Here is a 27,807-nt window from a genome sequence, read left to right on the forward strand (position 1 = left end):
AAGCACGGCTTTCATAGATGTCCCCCAATTGCGAAGCACTAGAACACCCGGACATTGCTTCCCTGTTATATATTTCAAATTGGCTGACTTATGTCATCGAAACATTCGAAACATTTGAGCTGTCAATACCAAAGGAGCGTTTGGCGTCGTACAATCGGCACCTTTAGCCGATTGGGACATAGTTGAGCATCGGCACTCAGCTAAATAACCATCACGCCTTCCTATAGATTAAATTAAAATATTTGTGTCTGCTCTCTGTTTCTCTGTTGGTCCGTCAACATCAGCTTCAGTGGCACGACATTTTAGTATCGAAAATACGGGAAGGCCTGCAAGAACGCGGTTTAAATATACACACAAGTCTGTATATTTAACAAGGCAAATTATTCTAGCACGTGATAGGCGAGACAGAATGTCCAACGTGCCTGAATGTCCGACGAGACGGAAGATCCAATCGAGACGGAATGTCCAACGTGCCTTAATGTCCATCGAGACGAAAGATCCAACCGAGACTGAATGTCCAATGAGCCTGAAGGTCCAACGAGACGGAAGGTCCAACCGAGACGGAATGTCCAACGCGCCTGAATGTCCAACGTGCCTGAATATCCATTATTGGATCTTCCGTCTCGTTGGACATTCAGGCTCGTTGGACATTCCGTCTCGTTATCCCCTGCTTCGTGATGCCTCATCGTACATTATCAGTGCCTCACATTATATCGCACTGTATTATCATTATCAGCCCTTATACGGACCTCTCCGGGAATCATTGTACTGTGCCTCTCTGCGGCGTCTGCGCTTACGAGCACCAAATAAATACCTACCTTCCTACAAACGAATATTTTGGTTTTGGCAGACCGCCTAGCCCGGGTGATAAGTCGTTTTTTTAGGTACGCACAGACGAGGCAGAAGTGTGAAACAAACACAGCGGACCAGTCAACAGAGTCAAGGGAGCAAGCACTAGGAGACAACAACGCGAGGCCGGGAGATACTGAACCAGACGTTTCACTCCAGCTGGCTACAAACTGCAAAACGGGTACGTCCACAGCGGTGCGGTCCAGGCGACCAAGAGCGGCAAAACGAGGCAACGTCACAGACAGAGAAAACGCGGCCCACCCACCGCCCACAACACACAGCAGAGCAGAGCTTTCCACAGGCCAACCCCTTCGTAGGGCTCCCGCCTCCACCTCTACTGGAACCCACACACCCCCAGCGATGGGGGCCCCAGCCACCAGTGCTAGTGCAACGGAAACCCGAGGTAGCTCCTTTCCCCCACCTGTTTTCAATGGTGGCACACATGGTAAACTGCCAACTGGGGCATGTCCTGGGTCGCCAACCAGCATAGGGTTTCCTCTCGACACAGGGAGAAAGGGTGATCGACGGATGAAGAGGTCACAAAAGAGAAGACGAAGAGGCCGAAACAGAAAGGTGGCGAGAAAAGGAACGAAGGTGGCTTTCCTAAATATGCAGGGAGGACGGGGAGAAGGAAAGTGGAGCGAAGTCGCAGCCATGATGGACGAAGAAGAAATCTCTATCTTTGGGCTGGCCCACCCATTTTCCCAGGTCTGGTCTGGGAGGGCTGTAACAGGCAAGGTGAAATGAGGAAAGGAGGTGGAGTTGGAGTCCTCTTTCGAAATAATGAACAATGGTCCAGAACAAAAGTGGAGTGCTGTGAACATATGTGGATGAGGGGCACAGCGAAGGGAACACCTCTAGCAGTTGCAGTGGTGTACTGGTGGACAGGGAAAGGATAGAAGGAGACGAACAAAGAAATGGCCAAGTGCTTGAATGAAGAAATCCAGGACATGAGGAAACATGGAGATGACATAATTCTTCTGGGGGACTTTAACGCACATATCGAGGAATTGGACGGTAGGAGGGATGGAAACGGCCAGTATCTACTTGACTTGATAGAGACCAATGACCTGGTACTTGGAAACACACTGAGCACATGTGAGGGAAAGTACACCTGGGTATCCGGATACCGAAAGTCATGCATCGACTACGTTCTCATGTCCCCGATGATAAGTAGAAAACTGGTCAGGGTTACCATCGACGAGGAGGGTGCGGTCAGTGTTGGCAGTGACCACAACAGAATCTTGGCTATCTTCGGAGGACCGAGGACCACAGGCGCTACACGTAACTTACCAAGGGAGCGAGCTCTACGAGAGAACGAGAGTGAAGAGATTGCCCGTATGCTAGAAAAGGTGGCAAACAGAGACATGGCATATGAGAGCATTGCGAATTGCATTAGGATAGAAATTAAGAAGATGAAGATCGGCAAGGGCATGTCAACGAGGAGGGAATTAAAAAGCTGGTGGCACCCGGAAATCAGACAAGCCATCAACATTCGCCAAGAGGCCTGCAGGTGTCATCGGGCAGCAAGAGAAAGGAAAGTGAAAAAGGAACTTTGGGAGAAGTACAGAGAAACCAAGGTAAAGTGCAAACAAGTGGTCCAAAGGAGAAGAAGGGCAGTGGGGCGGCATACACTGCAGGACTTAAAGCGAAGCGGAAGAGCAGCACACAGGAAATTCCGGCGGCAAATGAAACGCCTAGGAAGACCAACAAGAACAATACAACACCTGAAGAGTCCACTGACCCTGGAAATCGTCAAGGATGAGGAGTGTCTCAGCTTGGTGTCGCAGACTGTGGCCAAACTGCTCCAAGAGGAGGCACACCTAGGGGACCCACGATATGAAACTACAGCTAGCACAGGAGGGTCAGCACAAAGGCCGAGCAACAACACGGGGGAAGGGACCCCGGAAGACTCTGACTTGCTGGAAGAACCATCGTAAGTGGAAATGCAGAGTCCTTCAGAACATGCAAGCGGGCACAGCCATGGGGCCGGACAGGGTGCCGATGAGCGTCTTGAAGAATATGGGACCCAAGATGAAGGAAGCCCTCCAAGGTGCACTTGGAGATGTCCTACACGGCAGAGACGTACCTAAGGATTGGAGACACGGGAGAGTGATACTCATATATAAGGGAACAGGAGAGAAGACAGACCTGACAAACTACCCGCCCATTACTGTGACCTCCACAATGTACAGGATAGGCATGCAAGTCATAAGACGCAGACTGCAAGGCTGGGCGGAGCAACAACATGTACTGGGCGAGCTCCAGAACGGCTTCAGGAGTCGCCGACAGCTCGAGGACAACTTGTATGTGCTGGCCCAAGCAATTGAGATTCTACAACAGGAGGGGAGACACCTATGGGCGGCTTTCTTGGACATTGAAAAGGCCTATGATTTATTCTCCCACTCAAGGCTCTGGTGGGAACTGACACAGATCGGAGTGTCAGGTTCAGTGCTTGAGCTGCTCCGGGAGCTGTACAGGGACACAACGGTTGTGGTGGAATGAAAGGGCATGAACACGCAACCAACCCCAGTGACAAGAGGCTTGCGACAAGGATGCCCCCTTTCCCCTCTCCTGTTCATGTTATATATGTCTAGATGAGAGGCAGAACTGGAGGAGTGTGGGAGAGGCCACAACTTATCTTACATGGAAAATGGGCAAATGGTGAAACAGCATCTTCCAGGACTATTTTATGCGAATGATCTGGTGCTGACAGAGGGCACCTGTGAAGAGATGCAACAGCTGCTGGACATATGCACAAAACAAGGAGACAGACTAGGCCTAAAGTTCAGCTCCCGTAAGTGCAAAGTGCTGAAGTGGGGGCCTACAGAGAATGTAGAGGGGGCTTTGGACACACCGCTTGTACTGCAGGGGGAGACTGTGCAGTGTGTCACGGACTACAAGTATTTGGGTGTACACCTGTCCACGGGTAGGAACTACATCCAAGCACACGAATCGCCTGTCCGGGCAAAGGCCATGAGGGGAAAGGGAGTGCTGGCAGCAACGTCCATGTGGGCTTTCGACCGCTACGATGTTGCTCGTAGCCTGTGGAAGATGGTGATGGTGCCCGGACTGACGTTCGCGAATCGGGTGCTGTGCACGTCGTCCCAGACTCGGGAGTTTTTAGAGGTACGACAGCGGGAGACGGGGCGGATGGCACTCGGGGGTCGGGGCACACAGGGGGACTCCAAACGAAGGTGTGCAGGGGGACGTCGGGTGGTCTGCCTTTGAGTCGAGGGAAGCGGTGGCTAAGCTAGCTTACGAGAGGCGTCTGTGCGGCCTCGGAGAGGAGCGATGGGCCAGGAGGGTGTTGAAGTACCTCGTGTGCAGGAATGTAAACACGCGCCTGACCAAACGGGTGACCAGGCTCGCGGGGAAGTATGAGGTACCACCAACCCTGGACGGCCGGCCGCTCCGAGAGGTGGTTACGGACCTCAAGAAGCACGTGCAGCAGGTCGAGACGCGAAGGTGGACGGAGTCGGCCACACGAAAATCATCAATGACTGTGTACGCGGCCTCGAAGCTGGCGATCGAGCGGGAGGAACTGTACGATGACTCCAGGGGCAGCGGCTTGCTTTTCGAGGCACGCACGGGAACCCTCAAGAACAGGTTGTGGAGATCGCGATATGACACTGGGGCACCAATCGCCTGCGTCGCCTGCGGAGCAGCAGAGGAGACAACCGAACATCTGGTGCTGCAGTGCGGGGCCCTCAGCCCGTGCCCCCAGGTGGACCATCTGCCGGACGCGCTGGGCTTCCGGATGGCGGAGCGGGGAGATGACGGCGAGGAACACGTCGAAACCACCAAGCGCCGACTAGAGCAGTGGTGGGAGATTTCCTGGCGGCTGTGGAAGAGGGAGAGGCGAGCTGGGCCGGACGTGCAAGCACAAGCCGGACAACCGATCTTTTCCACCCAAGTCGACCTGCCCCTCACCGTGGACCCGACCGAAGTTCCAACAGAACAAGAACTCGGCTAGGCTTGGCTGGAAACCAGGCTGAGCAAGCCTTTTTTGGCAGGCCATCACCGGAATTTTCGGCGAGCGGCCACCCGTTACAAAGTGGACGCCACTAAATCCAAATCCAAATCCAAAATGGACAAGTGTCGTTCCCCTGAAGCGTAGCTTATTTAGTGGCCGTAGGGAAGTTCATGGCGGAACAGCGAAGCACTGAGCTAGATTTCAGACACCATGTTCTTCTATATATATAGTGCCACTAGATATGCTACACTTCAGAGCAACGAAACTTGTTCATATTGTGGCTTAAAATCATGGTTGCCAGTTATCTGAATATCTATTTGAAATCCCAGGAAACGCTTTTCCGTCTTCCACAAATGTTTAAACAGTTCGCGACAGAGTAAAGGAATATTATGTGAGCTTCCTAACACCGAATCTAATGCTGAGGAAGTCGCACTTTTGAATTATGACGATCGGCACTTGCGTCTACTCTGCACATTCACCAAAATGGCGGCGCCCACAAGAATGTTGGAGAACATAGTGCCGATACTCTAAGCGCGGCTCATTTAGTGGCTCTAGTTCTTCCCAGAAGTGGCACGCGGCACGTGTCTCGAGCATTCCCACCGAAATGATTGGCGCCACTTTTCCCAGGATAGATGGGCTTTACTCCACACAACCTGGGAGCGGGTTCGCAAACCAGTATTCAGACGAAGAGCAGGCCGATATATGACATGGGAAGTGCAAAACTGCCACTTTATTTCTTTTTTGTTTTCTAGCTTTAAATTAGGCTCCAAATTATATATATATATGTTTTTTTTTTTTTGTTTTTTTTGCAAATTGGCATTGCTGCCAAATGTGGTGGTCCAAACGGCCGCACCGCCGCACCCTGAACTTTCGATAATTTCGAATGTGGTTGGAACTTCGAATCCAGTCGGAAATCAGAGCTTATTCTACGTTATGTAAGCCACTATAATCTACGTCTATGCTGACTCTTATTTCACGCCGCCCGTTGGCCGCTTCCTGCAGCGGCGGACGCAGAGCGAAGAAGATCTAGCTCGAGATCGGCGGCGAACAGCCCGTGGCCCGAGCCCACCTCGAGCGCCCGACCTGCATGCGCAGCTGCGAGCATGCAACTCGTTTGTTCCGGAAAAATTCTGCGCCATCTATGAGGAAAAGGGTACAAATAAATAGCGGTTGAATCCCCCTTAATCGCACAGAAAACGCAATGCGAGCCGCCCTAAGCCGCCCCTGCTGCCCGCTTTATACAGTCTATCCAGAACATGCTTTAGTGGCGCCCTCTAGAGCCGTCGACACGGAGTGCGGCAGGCGTGAGCGCTCGCTGAGCTCACTACCCCTCCTCTAGTTCACGGTCAGTCAAGCGACCAAGAACGACCTGAAGAAGGGTATTTTTTGCCTGTTTTTGTAACTTTAATTTGCCTATAACTTTCAAAATAAAGCGAGATTCGTGAAAAGAAAAAATGACCGCATCTCCACGTGGTCAATGATGTTGATTGGGGCGAAGCCTTGGTTGTGCTGATGGTGCTGATTTTTTTTATTGCTCATAGGTAGTGCTGAGTTCGGGTTGCGTTTCGACTTCATTATTACTGCTTTGTGGTAGGGGAAATGCAGAGCCAGTGGTTCTTGTAGCGGATCAGCTTGGATCCACTAGAAGCCGTGGGAACGCAACTCCACCGCTAAAGTCAACGGTCCATGTCAAAAAGGGAATGTGTGGTATGGAACGTGGTTACATACGCATTTGAGCACTTGGCCACAGCGCCCTCTCGTCTTTAAACATTGAGTCAATGCATGCAAAGTTTAACGCGATTATGTACGCACTTGACCGCAGCGCCCTCCCCTGTATAGACGTTGAGCGGCTACATGCAACGTTTCATTTATGACAGAAACTCCAGCTCTTGATTTACTACCACATCTCAAAGCCCCCTACTCGTCTCGCAGCCGTATCCGAGTGGTTAAGGCGATGGACTAGAAATCTCTTGGGGTCTCCCCGCACAGGTTCCAATCCTGTCGACTTCCCGAACATTTTCCTTTTTATGTGAGCACGGACGGACGGACGGACGGACGGACGGACGGACGGACGGACGGGCAAGGCTAGGCCCTAAAACCCTTCGCCCCTGAAACGTTTCAATAAGTTACTACGTTCAGATCGCTCAGGTTCGGTGCAAATTAAGAACCAGTAAAAAACCTCCTCGCAGGGCCCTTTAAGGAGTACGGAAACAAAATGTTTTTGCACTTATTTCTTTGCTTAGATGTGGTCTACGTTGTGGCGGCAGCTCACAAACAGTTGTTTCGACTAGTATATCTGGGCTTCCGGCAGAAAAGTCAAGAAAACTAATTATAAAACAATATATTAGATTTCAAGATAGAACCTTGGGACGGTCTGCGAAGCTCCGTTGGAGTGCCGCTATGTCACCGGCCCCTAAGAAGTAGCGCCAGTTCTCGGCACCATGGCTCTCTCGTGGAGTTACTTAGTCCTGAATGTGGCTTGGTGGAGAATGCTATCGAGTCTTCTAAGTTTTATATTTACTTCCACAATGCTTCCACAACAACCATTAACTCCATCAAAATCGCCGTTCTTTGCGGACGTTAGGTAGAAACTAGATCCGAAGATGCATGAACCTTTGCCTAAGCCAACCACGCCACTCCCCCCCCCCCCCCCCCGCCCCCCTCTCTACGGTATGCGCTGTGAATAACGCGCTCAAATGTGACACCCGGCGAATACCGTCCATACATAGCCTGCAGGTGTCGCCAATGCTGTGAATACTGACAGTTCTTCTTACTCACTGGTTCCCGCGAGCTCTAATGTGAGACTAACACGGTGAACTGAACCCTCGTAACACATAAAATACCGGCCTGGCAGTGAATGACGTTACGTGCAAGCTATGTATGGCAGGTCATAGGGCGTACCGTTCTCGGATATCACTACTAGCCAAGATTGTCACGCGTTGACGCCACCAAGCGACAACGCTTGCAACTAGTACCCTTGGCCGTGGAGGGAAGGAGCCACGGACGTCACGACCGCGATGCGCATTTCGCTCCTTGCTGGTCGATTTTGAAGCGAGAGGTTGAGAGCTCGATGCCACGTCATTTCGTTTTTGTATACCCCTTTTAGACTGCTGCTATGAGCGTACCCTTTAACGAACATATTGCACATGACTAATTTGATGACACCACGTGTACGAGCCATGTACAGGAGGGGGTACTCAGTCGACATTGTATTTGAAAGCGAAGTTCAGAGCGCATACTCAAACAAGCTCTTATTGATAGGCTGCTAAAATCGTAAATACTGATGATGTAGAATGCACGTTGCACCAGAACTGTGGAAGCTTGGTGTGAGCGCACGCTCAGTAGTCGTGCGCTCTGTTAGGGCTGCTCAACTCCGTTTCGCCTAACGATAGACCGCAGCGCACACTACAAGCCACCGCAATTACAAGCAGTGTGAGTGTGAGGTGACCTTTTGGAGGGGCTCAGATACTCGTCGGATGCGTAGTCACGTGGTACGGTAGCAGCCCTGGATTGGCCGGGAAGGCTCCTAGCGTCCGCTTCAGTCCATTCTTAGGTGAAACAGAGCACAGTGAATATTTCGTACGCTACAACAAAGCGAGGGAGAGGAGGAAAGGTGAGAGCGCGGGTACGTCAAAACGCTGAGGTCCGTCTGGATTGATTAGGAGGGTAGGTGCAGAGCTAGATCTACCTTTGTTTCTACTCAGTGTTTGTGCGCGTTCGACCGCAAACGCCGCACGCCGGCGTTCGGTTTGCGAAGGCATTTGAATAGTGAGTAGAGACAAAGGCTGCTAGCTTCGCTTCTACCCCCTAATGATTCCAACCAGAGATCGGCGTTCTGACGTTTATATGTCTCAACTTCGTAAAAATTAAGCTACAACTTCGTAAGTGTTTTTCTTTAAGGCTAAAGGTTACTGTGTCCCCAGAAACCTACGTTCCTCGTTACCATTTCACTCACCTGTGCTTCGGGTTTCTGCGACTAGGAGCGTCCGGATCCAGCATCATGATGGTGTAGAGGTTGCTCCTCCTTTCCTTGAACTCGATTGTGGGGACCTGAGACGCGTCCTCTTTCCTGATGACGTTGCCCATCTTGACGACGGCATTGGAACTCGGGTAGTGCACCTTGACCCCTTCAGTCGGTACCTTAGGTAGGAGGTCTGGCACAATTCCGTCCCGCTTGAAATTGCCCAGAAGAGGTTCGAGGTCATCCGGTGGCAGCCCCGGGGCACCGTGGAGAAGAAGCAGCGACGCAAATATGGCGAGTCTTGACATCGCCGTTGCTCAGCTAGAGCACGGCAGTTAAACACCCAACGAATGCGAAAAAATTGTTTTGAATCGTTATTGTCTTCTTCGTTGCGGACAGGTGACCTCTCGGGATCGTGAAACTTTGAACCTAACGAGCAGACAGACCTCTCAACCTGAGATGTGGTTTCTTGTAGATTCTTGGACGAGAGATTTCTGCTCTTTGGGTATCTGTGGCGCTCGCTCTACGAGTGTAAGTCCACCAACTCGACAATAGGGAAAAAGCGACTAAAGATGGCAACTGCGGCTGCACGGATTATTTGAGAGACCAAGAACAATAAAATGATATGGTAGTATATTAACACACGGGTTTGTTGTGCTTAGAACGAGGAAAGCCGTGCTAAATATTACCGACAATGGTGAGAAGAAACAATAAAATGTCTTGTGTCTGCAACACTCTGCTTGGGGTTTCCTTGTCGTCTTCGTTTTCCGTGGTGTTTTCCTCCTTCCAAATACAGACGGAAATTTCTGTAGTTTTAATCCCCCACGCTTGCCCGCTTGACCTTGGATGAACATATCGTTGCGGCGAGTAGTCCTGCACCACTACCGCGTGAAATGTGCAAAAATTATATAATTTCTACTGCCAAGACTATAAAGAAGGATTTGTATCTTTCTAGAACTCGAAGAAAGACTTTTATTTCATAAACCTTTTTTATATTAAGACTTGTAGTTATTTCATCGCACCTCTAAGAGCCGACAATATAGCCCTGGTGTAAAAAACTTGGGTCGACGCTTAAGATTTATTTGCCTTTAAGGGTGGACCGCAATATCGGGCCCCATTTACAAAGCCTTCACATATAAACGCACGCTCGTTTCCAAGTCGTACAAGCTTGAATGCGTGGTCTTGTCGGTAGCGTCACGTGTCAATTGACGTCACATGACGTCACGTGTGACGTCATCAAAAGGCGCGTCGTGACGTCACACGTGGCGGTAGCATCATAACTCTATCGACTGGCTAAATTCAGTGGAAACTTTTCTGCTAAATTTGGCAGACGAATGTTTTGTTAAATTTTGGGGAGAATGTTTTTCTAAATTGGGCGGGAAAACCTTTCACTAAATTTTTGGGAAAGTTTTCGTTAAATTTGACGGGAAACTTTCCCGCTGAAATTGGCGAGAAACGTTTTGCTAAATTTTCCCGCCATATGTAGCTGGTTGATAGGTTCATGACGTCACAGCTACTTGTGAGACGTCACAGGTGGCTGTGCGCTTTGCATTATATGATTTTATAGTCCCAGCGACTCCGACGCCGGATTTTCTGCGACACGAGCTCGTAGACGCTATCGCGTTAAAAAGTGCAGCCACCGTCCAGACGTGTGTTTTTTTTTTTCGGTGCAAAGCCATATTGCAGCCAAAACAAAGAAGCATGCACTGCAATGATTTGCTTACATAACTCTGGGAACCACAAGATGCCCATAGTAGACTACTTAAAAAAATCACTGCCTGCAACAGTGTGCGCGTTGCATTATGGTACCTCTTAGTCCATCGAGAGGGGTGGCATGGTTTCGGTTTCGATTGCTCCTTTTACAAAGTGGTACATCTCAGTGCTGCATGAAAATAAAGTGAACTCCTCGCTTGGACTGCACCCGATTGTAAGTACGTCTTCGCGAGAGCCACCGTTGAAACACGGACCCCCAGCGGCCGCAAGGACCTGCTTAGGCTGAGCGAGAAGTAGAAGTACGGCCTGCCGCGTTCCAAACTTTTCTTGCTGCTGGGTTACCGGTCCAGAGTGAGGCATGACTCTCCCGGAAAACATAAATTTTAAGAATCTAATTGAGGACGTAGAACAGTATGTCAGTAACGGCCCGGGCTTTGGTTGAGCTAGTTAGTTGATGAGACTGCGATAGCTTGAACAGCTTAAACTTAAGCTTGAACAATATGACCGGATCAGTATACTTTTTCTTGGTCTATATGTGTCTTCGCCAGTTCTGTTTTCATAAGCAGAAACTGCTTCAGCACTTTATACGTGCGCTCGTAGTTCTGTTTTCATAAGCACAAACTGCATCAGCACTTTAAACGTGCTTCAGCATTTTATAAAAATTGCTTGTCCACACCTACATTTTAATATATATTTAAGAAAGGTCATATATTCCATGACGCAAGCACTGCATTTGACCGTAACGGATGTCGCGAAGTCAGCTTGGCAAATCAAAACCGAAACTGTGGGCAAGGTTTTCCCAAGAGGCTTTACACGGCGCTATGCCCCTGTGCTGGCTTCAATTTTGCTAGAGGTCTATTCTGTTCGGCGACTTTAACGTGAACGGTTCCCGAGAACTCGTGCTTCCAGGCGTTTATGCTCGAGCAATTAGAGCTCGTCACGCGACCACGCGAAGCAGACCAGGCATGCCCTCGACCAGAAATCAAATTTGTATAAACATGGTCTTCACCATATACGTACTTCACTTGTACGTCGTAACTTACGTAAATCTCTTCAGTTAGAGCGTAGGACGTTTTGCAACCTAAAAAAATGAAGAAGTCAAGGCGTTACACGTAGCCTTGGAAAAAGCAGAATCCATGGAAAATTCCTTGTAACAGTTATATTAATCACAAGCTTTGCTCCTGAGTAAGTTTGAATTTGTCTAGATTATTCTGATAAGACCGGGTGGGCGCGTGGGTGTGTGCAGCGCATCCGAAACCACACCATATATCTAAGTACACTCCTCGTTAGGGGTTTACACCCAGTACTACATCGTCAACAATCAGATGGACAATTGGCGCCTTATCAAAGTTCAAAGTGATGCTCTGAAAACTGCACAACACATCGTGGGAAGCGTGCCAGGTGCCTCGACAAGGAAAAACATCTCGCATCATACCCATCCTTAAAGGTATGCTGAACCGAAATCTGGATTCCACAAAACACGGCGGCAAAAGCGTGCAACGGGATGCTACAAACATCACTCATATAGCAATATCTCAAACGGATGACCGTATTTTTCAAAACAAAACAAAAAAAAAAAAACGATGCGCATTTGACAGATATGTTTACGTCTTGTTTTTCCGAGAAGCAGAGGGAGCAGCCTCGCGTCTTCTCCGGCTCGCCGCCTTGAGGGTGCGAAGCGAAGAGAGGAGGAATCGAGATATCTTGACGTCACGCGCCTCGTCGGCCTGGTTCAATCTCGACCTCTTTTTCCAAAAATACCGCCGTCCATCCGAGATATCGCCTTACGAGTAGTGTTTTAGGGATTGTAGCGTCCTGCCTACATCTCCTGCATTGTGTCTTTGAAATCCAAATTTCGGTTCCCCATCCCTTTAAGCAAGGAAAATCTCTCCCACACATCGCTCGTTCCGTCCGATTTCTTTGTCCTAATCTGTAAGATTAATTATAGAAAGGACGATACACTCCGGTCAAGAATGCTACCTAAAGCAATATGACATATACCCTGAGGTGATCGCAGGTTTCCGACGCGGGTGCAACTCCCTTGATAATGTCATTCACCTCACAACTAGCATAGAAAAGAAAACAAAATTCAGAAGATTCACCACATCAGCGTTCCTGGATGTTAAGGGCGCTTTTGACTCAGTAGGCCACCAGGCAATCCGCGGCGCACTCTGCTATGCCGGGATAGGAGGATGTCTGGGGGATCGGTGACCGAGTGGGCTAGCGCACACCAGCTCGGAGCACGTGGAGCCAAAGCTCGCGCTGCAGAGCCCAGGGATCCTGGGTTCAATCCCCAGCCCTGCCCGTTTCGATCTGGATGAGCATCGTACCGGCGTGCGGTCGTGTATCACTACTGCGTGGTGCAGGTTAAAGACCCCAGGCTAGCGGTTGTACTGCACTGGCTAAATTGCTCATCTACAGCTGGGAGACTCGTCGCCCCTGTGAGGCAGACCAAGTTCTAGGCTGTATAAACATACCACACAACCCAATTTTTTTTTTAGGAGGATTTCTTTATGCATCGATTTTAAACTACATAGAAATTAACACTACCTATGGTGACGAGAGAAGGGAAAACAGCTGAGTATAATGTTGCTCGTGGCGTGCCATTGGCTGGTGTTCTCAGTCCCAAACATTTCAATACGACTTTCATGGCACTTGTAAACAATCTTCCTCGAAATGCCAAGGTAACTATGTACGCGGATATCTACATATGAACATCATCAATCACGCAGCGAATTACTATGGCTATGTTCCAAATCTTACCCAAATGAATCCGAGTTACTCCGGCGGATCGTATCACGCGACCGCACAGATTGAAAAACGCTGGACGCGGGTAGGTTTTAGAACGCCAAGGGTACAAAACCCTTACCCTGGAGTAAGATCGAGTAAATTTTGAAACGCGGCCTATATTGCGCTTAGAGAAAGCACTTGAGATAATATCAAGTTACTTAAAATGCTGTGGATCATTGCTGTGTCCATCAAAGTCCCCGGCTATGGCTTTTACACGAAAAGTACCAATAAGTATCGTCTCACTATTGATGCTCATCTTATATCAAATGTCCAAACTCACAGACCTCTTGGTCTTATTCCAGACCGAGGTTTAATATCGACACCACACGTTAAAGGGACGGTGCAACGATATTCAATCGTAATGCTTTTTTCACTTTACACCAACTTACTGGTACTAGTGGGACTCAAGGATATTCGCACGCGGCGCCACTACCACTAGCCAAGCAACTCCTTTGTTGTGGTGTAATTTACACGACAAAAGCGAGCGTTATCATTCAGTCTCTTCTTCCCAAAACTTGATGACGTAGCAGGGCGGTCGCAGTACCGTCCAGTGATGGTATTTAAATGCGGCTCATAGATTGCACCCGAGGATTGTGTAGGCACTCGATTTGTGCTTGTTATGATCGACATCTCGAGAAGGATTCGGATAGTGGCCCGTGTCCAATCGCTGCAATGACAACAAAAGCCGCACCATAACAATGCCTGGAACTCAGCGCGTGTCCTGTGCCTTGCCAACCCCAGAGCGTGGCTAGGATCAACGTTGTCGGCATATAATCAGCTCCAGATCACGTGGCCGCTTGTTCCGGCTGCGAGTTAAGGGAGTGAACGCTGCTCGTTTTTCTTTAATTTTTTTCTGCGACTTTGATTACGTGTGGTGAAAAGCGAACGGGTGTTTCACATGTCGTTAACATCAGGGATCCGTTCTAAGCGGTATCGGCGCGAAGTTAAAAAATCATTGCATCGCCCCTGAACTGAAAAAGAAAGCTTATTAGCATTACCCGTCTCCTACGATTCATAAGTGGGACTACGCTTGTCACATCTGTAGCTTCACTTATCCAACTATACAGCACTCTTTTTGTCGGCTTTATTTAATACAGTCTGCATGTAATTCATAATATGTGCCGCACGAATATAAAAGTGCTTGAAAGTAGGCAGGCCCAAGCCCTACATGCGTGTGTTGGGCTCCCAAAATGTACTTCCAATGTTGGAACTGTAGCTGCAGCAGAAACTATTCCCCTCGAAGTCCTTAGACTGCAAGATACCCTTCGAACACACCTTCGCCATCCTAGCAGTCATAGAGATGCCTTTCTGGCAGATATAGTAAATGACATACGTGCGTCTGGATTTGCTCAAATTATTAATTCTGGCAGCTTGGACACTCCGCGAGATTTCGAACCAGCGGAGTTACCTACATCGCCCGCATGAACCTATTCAATAATTACCAAATTCACAGGGCTACATTTGAAAATAAAAAAATAAAAAAAAAACATATTCCGTTTATTGTTTTGAGGCAATATTTTTGGAAATAATTCATGCGCATCACCGTTCACGAACGCATGTCTCTACCTGTGGGTCCTGTACTGATGAAAGCTCCAGTCAAAGCTTTGTGATACCATCAATCAATAAAAGACTTTATGGAAAACTAGGTCACACGACATCATCACCAGCAACAAAATTGGTCATGTGACGTAATAATATTTGAATCGCTGCGCGCTAACGTTTTATTGCTCGTCGTTCCAACGTGTGCTCAATAGTCATCCGTATTTTTGCGCCCGATTCATACCGTGCTCTGACTCGTCACCTGGTGGCGCCCCAGAGCTGTCGCATGTTGACGCAATACCCTATATATCTGTTATACAACGACAGCGCACGATCATTAATGGCGGTGTCCCGCGTGTCCGTCATGTCTCTTCTCGCTTTCATCGTGGGCTCCTTTAAAATTGTCTGCGTGATCACCATCGGCGTCAGCATGTCACACGCAAGCCTACGCCGAAATTGTACGCTCGCGATGAGTCTTACCAAAGACATCAAGCACATCAGTGTCCTGCATCCGTTTTGGCAATACATGTATGGAAAAAAGTGGGCTATCCGAAAAGAGTCGGCGAAAATTTAGACAGGAATCAGACTGACGCGCTGAAGCTCTGTCTCAATGAGGTGGACATTCTTGCTGAGCGGGAATATGGTCTCAAGTGGGGAGACAACTGCATCATCAGTGAGTCGATGACCTTCGAAGATGTCCTCTGAGCGTCTACCGAATTCGACGAATGCTCGAAGGAAGGAAAGCTTCATTGTACGGGATAAATCTCGATCGTGGAGCTATATTGCTTCTGCCAGTATTTTTTAAATATATAATGAATTATAAGAAAAGAACTCACTATGTGTGTGTATCGCGAACTGCAGAGTCCACAAGACTCAATGCATCGCGTAAAGAACACGAACATTCTTTTTCATCTATTTCACTTTTCAAAATCGTTCACGTTCACCCGGCGGTTGTGTGAGGAGTTGTGGCTTCTTCACTTCCCAAAGTATTGCAGATGCGGCGCACGTCGGCGTCTTAAAATCTTCTCGGTGATCCAGGATTCCGCTAGGGAAGCGCACTGCAGTTTTCCATCGTAGAAATAGCATAGAGCGGGCTCCTTTCTCACGATATCAACGAGGTGATAGGTACTGGGTATACATCTAATCAAATTCGGTACGCGAAAAACACCTCGTCCGTGAACGACTGCTTGAACTTCTTTAAAAAGAGCTTGACGCTATTTGGAGTTTTGCACATGGTCCCCCACATGAAATTTAAGTCTTTTCTCCTGACCGGGATTGGGGAACAAGTGAAAAAAAAATTGGTCTGGTCCTCTACCGCAACATCGACCGGCATAGCGTATCATGTTCTGTGATGACAGAAATTATGAGATTTGGCGATTTTCGGGAGGAGTTAAATTTGTCGTTTCTTTCGTGCATAATCGTTATGTTGCATTTTAAGCTTTCCACTATGCAAGCATTTTGCTTCGAATTAACAAAATATAATTTAATACCGCCCTCCTGCGATGTCATTGGTCGGGTCGGAGTTGACCTCGCCCTCCTGCGCTGTGATTGGTCCGTGTCCGAGTTCGCACACTTTGGGTACTGCTAACCTAATAAAGTTTTTTTTTTTCGTTTTAGAGTTTTTATTTGGTTTAAAATAACGTCCCTCGTGTTTTTTTTTGTGTATTTTAATGTAAGATACATCAATGTGCAATAAGGCGCCCACACAAATGTATGTAGTACGCAAAAGATTTTTCATGATAAGTTTTATGTGAATTCCATAAATTTAGGGTATTATATGTTAAATATACATCATACTTTCTTTCGCAAAAAAAGAAACTATTTTTTATGAGTTTAGAAGTGCCTTTATTCAAAGTAAATTTTTCATCCATATTCTCAGCATGGAAATACCGCCGCGTCTTTTTCGGCATGGAACGACCCTATGAATATATTTAATCAGATCAGGTAAAGAGTCCCATGAGAACCGCAGAGAATACAACCCAGAGTATAATTAGCGTCTTTTAGATTAATCCCTAGAACTAACTGGAATGTCGCGTTTCGTCATGCGGGTCTCCTATACTCCGAAAACTACGTTCCTTAAAAAAATTGACGCCGGGCTGTGAGCAGTGAGAAGTAAATATAGTTCGAAAGTTCTATTATTTCTCTTCCGTCTAGCAATCGAACAAAAGCAACGCTAGACGAGATTGCGTCTCGCAACCACGGCAGACCCCCCCCCCCCCCCCCCCCCCCCTCCTCCAGAAGAAGAAATATACCAGAGACCGACCGACGTTTGCTTGAATAAGCAAAAATCAATTAGAAGACGTACATATCCACCACAGCAACAAGCGTTCACAGATTCTTGTTTGGGCAACATAATCTCCCGTTAATTAAAACAGAGGGGGATAGAGGCTCTACTTGTGGTGTGCCGGCCCTTAAGCCTCGAACCCTAGAGGACACCACTAAGCCCCCCGTATCCGCGAGGGCTGCAAAAATAGAAATAAAAGCAAAACAAATCGCTGCAGCAGGGAGGGCTTTTAGAAGAGGAGCAAGGATCCTGTCTTGCGATATAATTGACTATTCTTAATTGGAGCCGATTTCCTTTTTCTTTTTCTTTTCTGTTGTTTTCTAACATCGATGCATTTTGACAAGTCGCAATTATTTTCTTCCGGGGGAAAGGAGCTTTACTCGAGCTTTTTTTTTTAATTATTTCTGCAATAGTGTTCTTTCCGTTGTATTTTTTTTTTTTCACACGCAGTTAAGATGAGAATCGTCAAAATAATTTACAATGAAATGTGGTTAGGTCCTACGGTATCTTTCCACTTGAGGCTTACCAACGAGTAGACGGCAGGCAAGCGTAGATGACAAATCTCAGCTAAGTATCGGAAACTTGCCGGTTACCCTGCTTATGCAAGTGCAAATTCCTCCGAATGTTTGTGGAGTTCGGTTTCCATTAACGCTACAGGGGTGTTTCTTAGAGAATGTTTTTATCTGTCCTGTTGCTGGCGCGCAGATGTCTGTCGAGGTGCTATTGTAACGTTTGTAAGTCCCGCTTATTCAATACTTTATTTAACCCCCCCCCCCCCCCCCCCTCTGCCCACCGGGATGACGTCATTACAAAGGGGAGTGGGACGTGTACAAAAATATATATAACGTAACTTTGAAAGCAAGACATGAATCAGCTTACGCACTGTGCAACAGATGAATTGCAGAGGATTAGATCAACACATCAGGCTGATTTGTGGCGCTGAACAAGAACAGTCTCAGTCTATAAAGGTTTTGGAAGGAACGACATGCGGAACGTATGAGCATTGCATATTGGCACTCCTACTTACTTAGGATGATCAAGATGAGATGAAACGTATAGAGGTTGTGTAAACAGATGCTGACAGAGTGATGAGTTGGTGTGAAAGATCCTAACAACTAGACACAATCTAGAAATGTAGCGTCGAAAAACGAAGTAAGGAAAAAACAGGCAGGATTTCATGGCAGGTGGGACGCTAACTGTGCGATGATAGTTGCTGAGGCTGAAACGAACAGAAGCAGTTTGCGCGTTCCCTACGGCGGTGGCTCTCATATGAAAGTTTGGTGTCCCTGAAGTTCTTCTTGGAGTCCCCGAAGTGCCTTATACCGTCAGCCAAGCCAAACACGAAAACATTTTTTTTTTATTGATGTTGGTTGTTTTAGAAAGGTAAATGGACGAAAACATAAACAGTGCTTAAAGAAAAAGTAAAACAGCGCCAAAAAACGAAAAAACGGAGGACAAGAAGACGTGTACACAGAGAGCGCCGCCACATCTGCCAGGAGAAGCTGTGCAATCTGGTATCGCATGTCGCAAATGCGGGTAGCTGAGCAAAGCAGTCAGCGGCTGATCGCGCTGAAGGCGCAACCTCCAAGAGTTGATTACTTCAAAGCATGAATCTCAAGCCTAACCGTTTTTTTTAGTCGTCGCGTGACACTCGCAATTTTGATGTGTCCTTCAAGATCTGAAGTTATACTATATATAAAGAAAGACGTCTTATTCATTCAGCCCACGAAAAGGTCACACCTGTAATGACACTACACATTTATTTAGTTTGAACCGCGAGAACACGTCGAGTGGTAGTAACTTTTCACAACTTTAATCTTTGGAAACAGGAAAACATGTCTACATTAATGTAACAAAAAAAAAAAAACACTGTCATGTTGCAAACTTATGGCCAGCGTTGGTACGGTATCAGGAGAAGAGCAACGAGCAGGAACAGCCACTGAGTGTGTGGCTCAGCTGAGCGCATGTGCAACTCGCGACACAAGATAGACCAGTTCTCCTGACAGAGGGCGCCACAGGATTCTATACGGGATGCGAGTTAGCGCTTTTGCTTGAAGCTGGAATCCAGCTTGAAGCGAACGTGTGTTTCATACGAAGTTAACTTCGAAAAGAATGTAGCGAGAGAACAAAACAAATTCGGCAGCGACACTTAAGACATCTTACGTGCAGGAATGCGAAAGCATTCCTACAAGCGGTACATTCATACAAGCAGAGCGCCACGTCTTCCTTTTTCACACTGCGCTCCGGCTGCGACATCACTCTCCCCCAGTGCGCAGGCGCGGAGAATTCCGCCGGCTTCACGACGGCTCTGACGAAGCATTTCCGCTGCTGCGCTTTTCTTTGTGTTTTATTTCTAAGGTGCATCAGCTTTGACCTTGCGCAGCCCGGTCGGCTTTCTTGACGAAGCATCTGCGTTCCTGTGCTGTTAGTTTGTGTTTTATTTTTGAGGTGCGGGCTTGACGACGTATTGGTGTTGTGACCATCTTTCGGGCACAACGCCTGCACTTTTTCGCGTAACGGGGCTAGTAAGGCTTTCGCCTTAAACATTGTTTTTGGATTGTGCGTAAATACATAGCACTTCAAGTTGCTGCTTTAGGAAGGCCGCTGAAGGGCACAATGGGAGAACTTTGTGAAAATAGCTTGTCATGACGGTGTCACCTGACGTGACAGGACTACAAGGCGGGACCTCATGTGCGACACTACGATATAACCGTGCCACCTTATGTCAAAATGCCGCGTGATGTCGGTGTCACATGACGTTGCTGTGTCGCGTGACGCCACGTTTTTACGTGACGTCACGTTTGTTGTGCGTCTCTTCCGACATCCTGATTAGACACGAGACCCAGCCGAACGTTTACGCAGGACTCACGTCCAATCTCTGGCTTTGCTCGACCTCACTCCGATGACGTCAAACCTCTCTCGTACACAGGCTTTGATTATTCTAGGTGGTTTTGATCGAGCACGAAGGTGTGTGTTTTTTCTCAGTTGGGTGAGGCAATAATCTGTGATTCACGCGGTGCGATTTCACCTGCGATATCGCGGTTGCGACGTCTTTCGTGTTGTAAAGAAAGAAAGTGAGGTGGAGGATGCAGCGCTGTGGCGACGCAGTTGCATGATCGCCACAAGGTCAATCTCACCACGTAATTTAGACCTCATGGCGCATTTGCACTTGCGGATCAGTCATTTCCTTGGAGTCACTGAGGTCAAGAAAACGTCACGGCAGTACCGCAGTACCAACAGTGGTTGACCGGGAACCAATGCCTTCTTCGCCGTGACATCGTGATGTCACATCGGGTGACTTCAAGGCATCACGTGACATTTTGACATCACGTACCGCCGCGTCACCAGGTGACACCGCAATGTGAAATAGTTACGTCGCATTGTTACCTGGCGTCGCGTCACAGTTGCGCGTCGATATATTTGCAAGACCCTCGCAAAATGCTCTTCAGTTACCTCATTAGAGTGTCCGCGAAAAGAAGAGAGCAAAGAATTCCAAAGGCGTTATAAATGCCATGCATTCAGAACGCCTTTCCGAAAGCACCAAAAGAGAGCTATTTGTTTTTCTCTCGCAGTTTAGGTTATGTTTTCTAAACAGCTTGCCGGTATACTTTCGCTCCTTACAGTTTTTTCTCTCGCTTTTTATTTCCTTGGTTTTACCTCGCAAAGTCCTGACTGTGTCTGCTTTGTTTGCGGTTCTTTCTCTGCGGCGACATTGGAATCGAACGGGGGTGTGGCCATCGAAGTCTTGGAGGCGCGCGCTCGCTCTACAAACTTTTTACGCACCCTCCGACCGTGTCACTATACTTTTGCTTTCTTACTGTTCGTTCACTCGTAACCAGTAAGAGCATTTCTTCGCGGTGCTTTCTGCGGAGCGACCTGAAAATGATGTGGTTATCACCATCAAAGTAATGAACTACGTGAGGTGTGCTCCAGCGAACTACAACGAACAAGTATTTTTATCAGATCATCTTCTTCTGTATTGCCTGTTTTGGCCTCTTTTAGCCCATGTTGGCCATTTTTAGGTGCCCGACGTGGGCCTCATAACCTTTTTCTTCAAGGCACTAGTTAATGCCAAAGTACTTTTCTTTAAGTTTGTATTACTTCTTTCCGCCTCGCCACATAATTGACGAGGTGACGGCATAAGGGAAAGATGCCACGTATATAGCGAAAAACTAGCAGTGAAGGTTAATGCCGGTACTCTTTGGACAACGTAGGCCAAGATTTGCCAGGTGACAACAAAACAAGCGAAACTGAAGCCTAATTCTGTCATTTTCTCGATAACTGAGGCTTGAAACGCCACATGAGAACCGAACAGCCCGGTAGTGAAGCCTAATTCTGGCACTTGTTCAGCAACTTAAAGAAAAATACCCATACTGTGGGGAAAGAATATCATGTCTGGTTATACTTTGGTGTTTCGGAGCTTTCAGGACCCCGAAATGTGAGACGAAAGCAAAATTGTATCCCAAAGAGCGGAGCTCCTCGAATAAAAACCGTTTACTGAAGTGACGGGATTAGACCAGAATTCATTAATTGCGATACGCAGCAATTTCTCCACGTCTCGTTGTCATGCTCAGTCGCACGGAAAGCCAGGTGAGCAATGATGAAGTCACGGGACTAAGCGAACCACAGCCGTGTTTTGCTAACCCTTACGTCTCATTGAGCTAGATATATTGCCGGCCCTCTTCCCTGAGTCTCGCGATGTCACGAAGGTATTTCTATTGCAGGCGACTTGTTTTACTTTTACAACTTGATGACATAACGCGCAATAAAGAAGTACACTAGGCCCTCGTCTTGACTACACCCTAACCCTGTCCTTGTTTATTGCGCGTCGTAACACCCAGAAGTATTTGTACTGCCACGCGACGACATATAATTTACGGAAGCAACCCAGTGTGCTTCACTTCTCCTCTACTACCCGAAACCAATGTCGCGAGGTAGAAGACGCGCTAGTTTCTCTGCAGCGGACTGACCTGACATAAAATATGATATGATTTAATTTACTTAGCGTCACTAAGTCCTCGTCTGACAATACGGTATTTTGTGTTGGTGCCGCGGGCATAACGTATAGCCTAAATTAAAATTTAAAAGAAGGTGCACGTTTTGAGGTGATTGTGGTATTCTAGGCTTTTCAGATTGTTCATTATACGTGCAAGCACGAGCGGTTGCAAGCCTCTTATTCAAGCTAGCAACCGAACTTGATATCTCACAAGAGCAGAGATATCGAAATGTCATAAAGTCAGTAACTGTATTTTTTTTTTCACTGCGGGACGTTAGTTTGTTTTAGGGTGCGTCTAATATGTACGTTGTAGATGAGATATTTATCAGGTGCAGTGCAACTGCTGACCCGTATTTTTTTTCTACGTGCTTCAAACAGTAGCGATACAGGCACACCGGTACTACACTCTGGGCGGTGATGAATAGATCACAGGAGAAAAACTCACAGGAGAAAAACTCACAGGAAAAAAGCTCTCCGGAGGAAAGCTCACCACAAAAGAGCTCAGCGGGGATTATCACACCGGAGAAAAGCTCACCGTAGAACCGTCAGATGCGAAGAAAAACTAACTGGTCGTTTTAAGAATACGGAGATAAGCTGATGTACAAATCTTTGAAGAAAGCATAAACATAACCAAATATTTCTGTGTGCCTTATGGGTATGCAAACAGTTTCCCCTCCACTAGCTTTCAACTATCACATCTTAAACACATTTATTTCAAATGAGCTTTTCTTTGTGTCACTAAAGAATGGGGACCTTTTCTCCGGGCCCGCATAAAATTGAGTGAGTTTTTCTAGATGCACCTTTTTAGTGAGCGTATCACCGGTATGCTTTTCTCCGGTGAGTTTTTCTCATGGATTCGATGCTCTAGGTACCCTACTTACATGTTCCGAGCTGGTTCATACATGCAAGCACGTGTAGCGTGCGTATGAACTACGGTGGTATGAAAGTAACTTTGACACGCTTAAAACTGCACGTGCTTGCCCATATGAAGAAAACAAAAATGGGTGTGCGTATGCTTATACAGCCTGAACTTAGTCTGCCTCAACGGGCGACTTGTGTCTCAGCTGTAGAGGAGCAATTTAGCCAGTGCGGCACAACCGCTGGCCTAAGGTCTTTAACGTGCACCACGCACTGGTGATACACGACCAGATGATGCTTATCCAGATCGAAACAGGCAGGGGTGGGGATAGAACCCAGGATCCCTGGGCACTGCAGCGCGAACTTCAGCTCCACATGCACCGAGCTGGTGTGCGCTCGCCCACTCGACCACCTATGCCCCTTGCCCATATGACCAGAGACATCGTGGCGTCCAGATGCGATTGCAAGCAAGGCGATTGGCCGCCACCATGTCTGTGCTCACGCGGACAAGCCCTTCAAAGCGCATGCTTACCAAAGCCATATTGATGCGTAAGCTGCAAGTGCGTGCACGTATGGGCACCAGGAGGGAGCCATGCTTGCAATTGTCCAGAGCCGTGTATTGGAAGAGTTTGGTCAATAGGCGGAGCAAAGGCTCCCGCCAGTGCCGAATATTCCCCCCACGCTTAGAGTGTAAACTAAATTTGTGACAGCGTCAACCAATCAGGAGACCGCGACGTCACACTATTGCAAACGACATTTAAAGCGTGAAATAGAAGCGTTCAATCTCGGCCTCTCTGCTCCATCTCACAAATGTCGGCAGTGAAGACAAAGGTACAGGCTCGTGAGCCTAGCTCAGCAAAACACATTTGTTTGTACGAAAACCCGTGCATAGGAGGCACTTTCCAAAGCCACATGCTCGTGCCCATGCCTTTGTCTGCACTGCTGATGTTTGTTCGCTCTGGGCCGGCTTGCTAGAACAGCGTCCTGATACTAGCTGAAAGAAAACAGTGCAAAGGGTGGGGCGCGCGAACTTTTTGAGACGCGGAGTCCCGCTCAGCTCGTGCGCTGGATTTGGCAGTGCTTTTTTTTCCCGTCTCAGCTGAGACGCTGTTTCTAGCAAGTCGGCCCTGGTTTGGAGCGCACGTTCGTTTATTCTACACTTGAATATTGGCGTGACTAAAACCTCACATGCACAAAGTTTTCAGTCACCGAGAGTTAAACCTGATCACTCTAGCGACGTTAAAACGGCTTAAATTAGTCGTGTCCCAAATCTAGTGCTCACGACCACCACCAGGGGCTGTTTCGAGGCCTGTGGTTGGGCCCGAGACGCTCGCCTATTGAAACCAATGCATGCACAAATTCTCTCAATGAACGGCTCTGCAATTTTCTATTAGCGTCGATATGTTTCGCTGGCGCCCTCCTATTGTTCCCTCTCGTGACGTCATTACATTGCGAATATCAAGTTCGATGGTGTTTGTAATGAGCGTGGTGGAAGCTTGAAATCAGTGCGCTCTAAAGCCAAAACTGCCAACACCGTTAAAATTTAAGTTCTTACATTCCTCTTATTTCCGTCGATGAGAAATCCTTTGCTGACGTCTTATGGCGAATTCCACTGGGAGTTTTGGAGCGCGCCGGGATCAGTTGACCAGATCCGGAACCACTGCTCCGGGATCGGCTCCGGGATTAGTTGACCAGAACCACTGCTCCGGGATCGGCGGATTCCTTCCCGTCATTCAACTGCCCGGGAATCCCCTTTCCGCGGCCGCCGCGGTCGTTTCGAAGACGTTTTCACAATCGCGGCGCTAACACGTGTTCGAAGCACGAGCGGCAGGAATGGCTCAGGCGCTTCTAGCAAAGATTACCCGAATGCCCCGTAGCACGGCAAATACCTTCTCTTCTCCTTCCTGGAAAACGAACCGGCTGTCGAGCCAAGGGTTAAGCAAGCGGCCATTACGAATTCTTCTGATGTCGAGACGATCTAGGAGCCCAGCCCGCGACGTGCTTCTTCTTCTTCTGAGGCGAGATGGGCCAGATCAGGCGAGATGCCCCACGAGGAAGGAAGCCACGTGTGTGCGCCGAGGGCTGCCCGGCTGGCTTCCGGTTGAATCCGCCGAAATCGTGGGAGCGACTTTTCTCGGATCCAGATCGAGATCTGGAGCGGGAGCTAATCCAAAACGACCAGTGAAACACGTCGGTCTCGATCCTGATCGCCCAGTAAAATAGGCTCGCTCCGGAAAAGTCGATCCCGGCGCGCTCCAAAACGCCCATTGGAATTCGCCATTAGTCAGCATTCGGCCAATAGTAGAAGTCCAACCACAGCTACGATTTCGATGGCGCACGTCGCCAATGTGAAGTATTGAGTGGCGGCTATATCAGTGTGCGATTGGCAGCTGAGTGCGTGCTGACGGCGAGCTTCCCGCAGTTCTTTCGCATCGTGCGTTCCGCAGCACAAGATTGCCAGTTTCAGCAGGCTATTAATGTGAGCTTGCTCCGCGCATGAGCTCTAACATCGCCTTCAAGTATGACACCCAGTGAATACCTCCTATAGACGCTTTGCAGCCGCTGTGCATGGGCGCCCCCATAAGCGACCTTCACTTTTCGTTTCCTCTTATTACGTTTACTTCACTTCATCATGACCAGAGCAGGGCAGGTTATTGCCATTTGAAATTCTACCGTGTCCTTCTCCCCAGCATTTTGCCTTTGTGGAGGCTTGTCAACGCCCGTTTCACCTGCTCAGCATCTGGGAAAGACAAGAGGTCAGCAATGGCAGCTGTATATCTGGCGCGTGTGCAAAGCGTTTATAGACCAACTCAACTCACTGACGTCACGCTACTGCGGTGGCGCTGCTCTCTGCACTGCGCATGCGCAAACGCTTCACTGGTCCCGAATTTGGTTTCTGCGCACGCCCAGTGCCCACACCTGGTGTGGGCAAAGCAGGCTTGTTTCTAAACACTCTGTTGGTGTATACACCAACTCATGTTTACAAACAAACCGGCGCGCCCCTAGCGGACGCCACCGGCGCCGCGCATGCGCGGTGGATGGTGGGCAAGAAGCCCGCCGTCGCCCATAAACAAACCATTGAATTGCGTTGTTGTCGGCGTCGGTGGGAGTTCCCGTGCTCTTTTTCACGTTGGAATTGTTGATTCTACGTCCTCCTAACAACGTCTGACTACTTGAGCGGCTTCAGCAAAACTAACGAGGCAAAACTTTGCGTGAATAATGTGACGTGCGGCGATTCATTTCACGTGGACGCCGCAGAATAGGCCATAAAGCCTGACTCCCACGATGAGATTCTACTCGCTGTTTTCAGACGCGACGTTGATTGGACTGCAAAAGCGTGGACCGTAGCTGAGATGGTGGACGTCGATACTGAAAACCGCAAGTAGAATCGGGCATTACAAGTCGGTGATGCATCCACTGGTAACAATAATGATCAACATCTTCTTGTAGCTGTTTACACTTAGCCTACTTACCCCAACCAACCTTCAAGCGTGTTTTGAGGCCTGCACTTAGTTCTTATCGCAATTACCGGGTCAACGTTTGGTTTACGGGCCGCTGTCGTTTGAACGAGCTGACGACAAAAAGCAGCCAATTCTGAAAGAGCAGACGACAGTTCGAACGCATGCGTAATGGGGCACGGGCAAGAAGCACCGCGTCCCGCGTCAACAAACCACTCGAATGTCACGTTGTCGGCGTCTGTGTGAGTCTGCGTACTCTTTTTCACGTTGGAATTGTCGATTCTAGGTCCTCATCGCAATGTCTTACCACTTTAATTGCCTAAGCGAAATTATCAAGGCTCGTTACGCCGCTAAACTTTCCGTAAATGGTTTGACGTGCGGCGATTCATTCGCATGAACGCCGCAGAATGGACGCCAAAACCATGATGAGATTCTTCTAGCTATTTTCGGTAGCGACGTCGCTCGTGTTGCAAAAGTGTAGAAGGTAGCGCCGATGATCGACGTCGATACTGAAAATCGGAAGCGGGAACAGACCAAGCGTAACAAGTCGGTGATGGCCACCGGTACCAATGATCAACATCTTGTATCTACTGTTTACACCGAGCCTACTTAAGTCTTTTGAGGCCTGCAATTACTTCTTATTGCAATCACCTGGTCAAAGGTTGGTCTACGGGCTGCTTTTGTCTGAACGAGCAGACGACAAAAAGCAGACATGTTTGAAAGAGCAGACGAAAGTTCGAACGATCAGGCGGCCGTGTGAATTTGAAGACGCACTGAACCCGTGGGTGGTTCGGACAACTTGACGATTTTCTCTCGTTTATGTTGGAACAAAGCAAATACATCTGGCGACCACAAGGTGTTGCCCGCACACGCAATCGTAGTTCGACAGCGTCTGGTTTGCCCTTTTCACGGCTACTATCCACGTTCTCGGACGAACGGAGGGGGCAGAAACACATGAAAACTGATCTTCAAACCTTTCCAGACTCTCTTGGTACAACCCCCGTCGCAGCATTTTGACGAGAAGGCAGGTTTTTTGTCTCGTTTCTTCCAAAGGAACACGGGAATGCATGTCTGGCACGGCGACTTCTGCCCACCGCCCCAGACCGGAAGTGCGTCCGGCGCGCCACCACCGCGGCGTGACGTAGGAGAGTTGAGTTGGTGTATAGCCGAATGCGTTCGTCTCAACTTCCTCAGAAACTGCAGGTTGACATCACTCGGCCTCTACACTGGTTAAAGATATAAAGATAAGAAATTGATATTTTCAGTGCTGGGCGAGAACTTGTAGTTGCCAATTTAGCCAAAAAATATTTCTCCTCTCTCACCTGGTTAACAAATTGATATTTGTTACTCGGAGCTCTCTTTCCCACTTGGAACACAGAATCA

At 48.2% G+C, this 27,807-nt stretch overlaps 1 protein-coding gene and 1 pseudogene across 1 annotated transcript in view; both read left to right on the plus strand.

Annotated features, from left to right (window-relative positions):
• LOC8029374 (cationic amino acid transporter 3-like) overlaps nt 1–27,807 on the plus strand; it is a 262,424-nt gene that overhangs the window by 85,452 nt on the left and 149,165 nt on the right. The gene's annotated exons all lie outside the window — the stretch shown is intronic.
• Nucleotides 3,859–4,825, plus strand: LOC115325665 (annotated as a pseudogene).

The sequence above is a fragment of the Ixodes scapularis genome, unplaced genomic scaffold (assembly GCF_016920785.2).
Source record: "Ixodes scapularis isolate PalLabHiFi unplaced genomic scaffold, ASM1692078v2 PGA_scaffold1__304_contigs__length_218370807, whole genome shotgun sequence".
Classification (NCBI taxonomy): Eukaryota; Metazoa; Arthropoda; class Arachnida; order Ixodida; family Ixodidae; genus Ixodes; species Ixodes scapularis.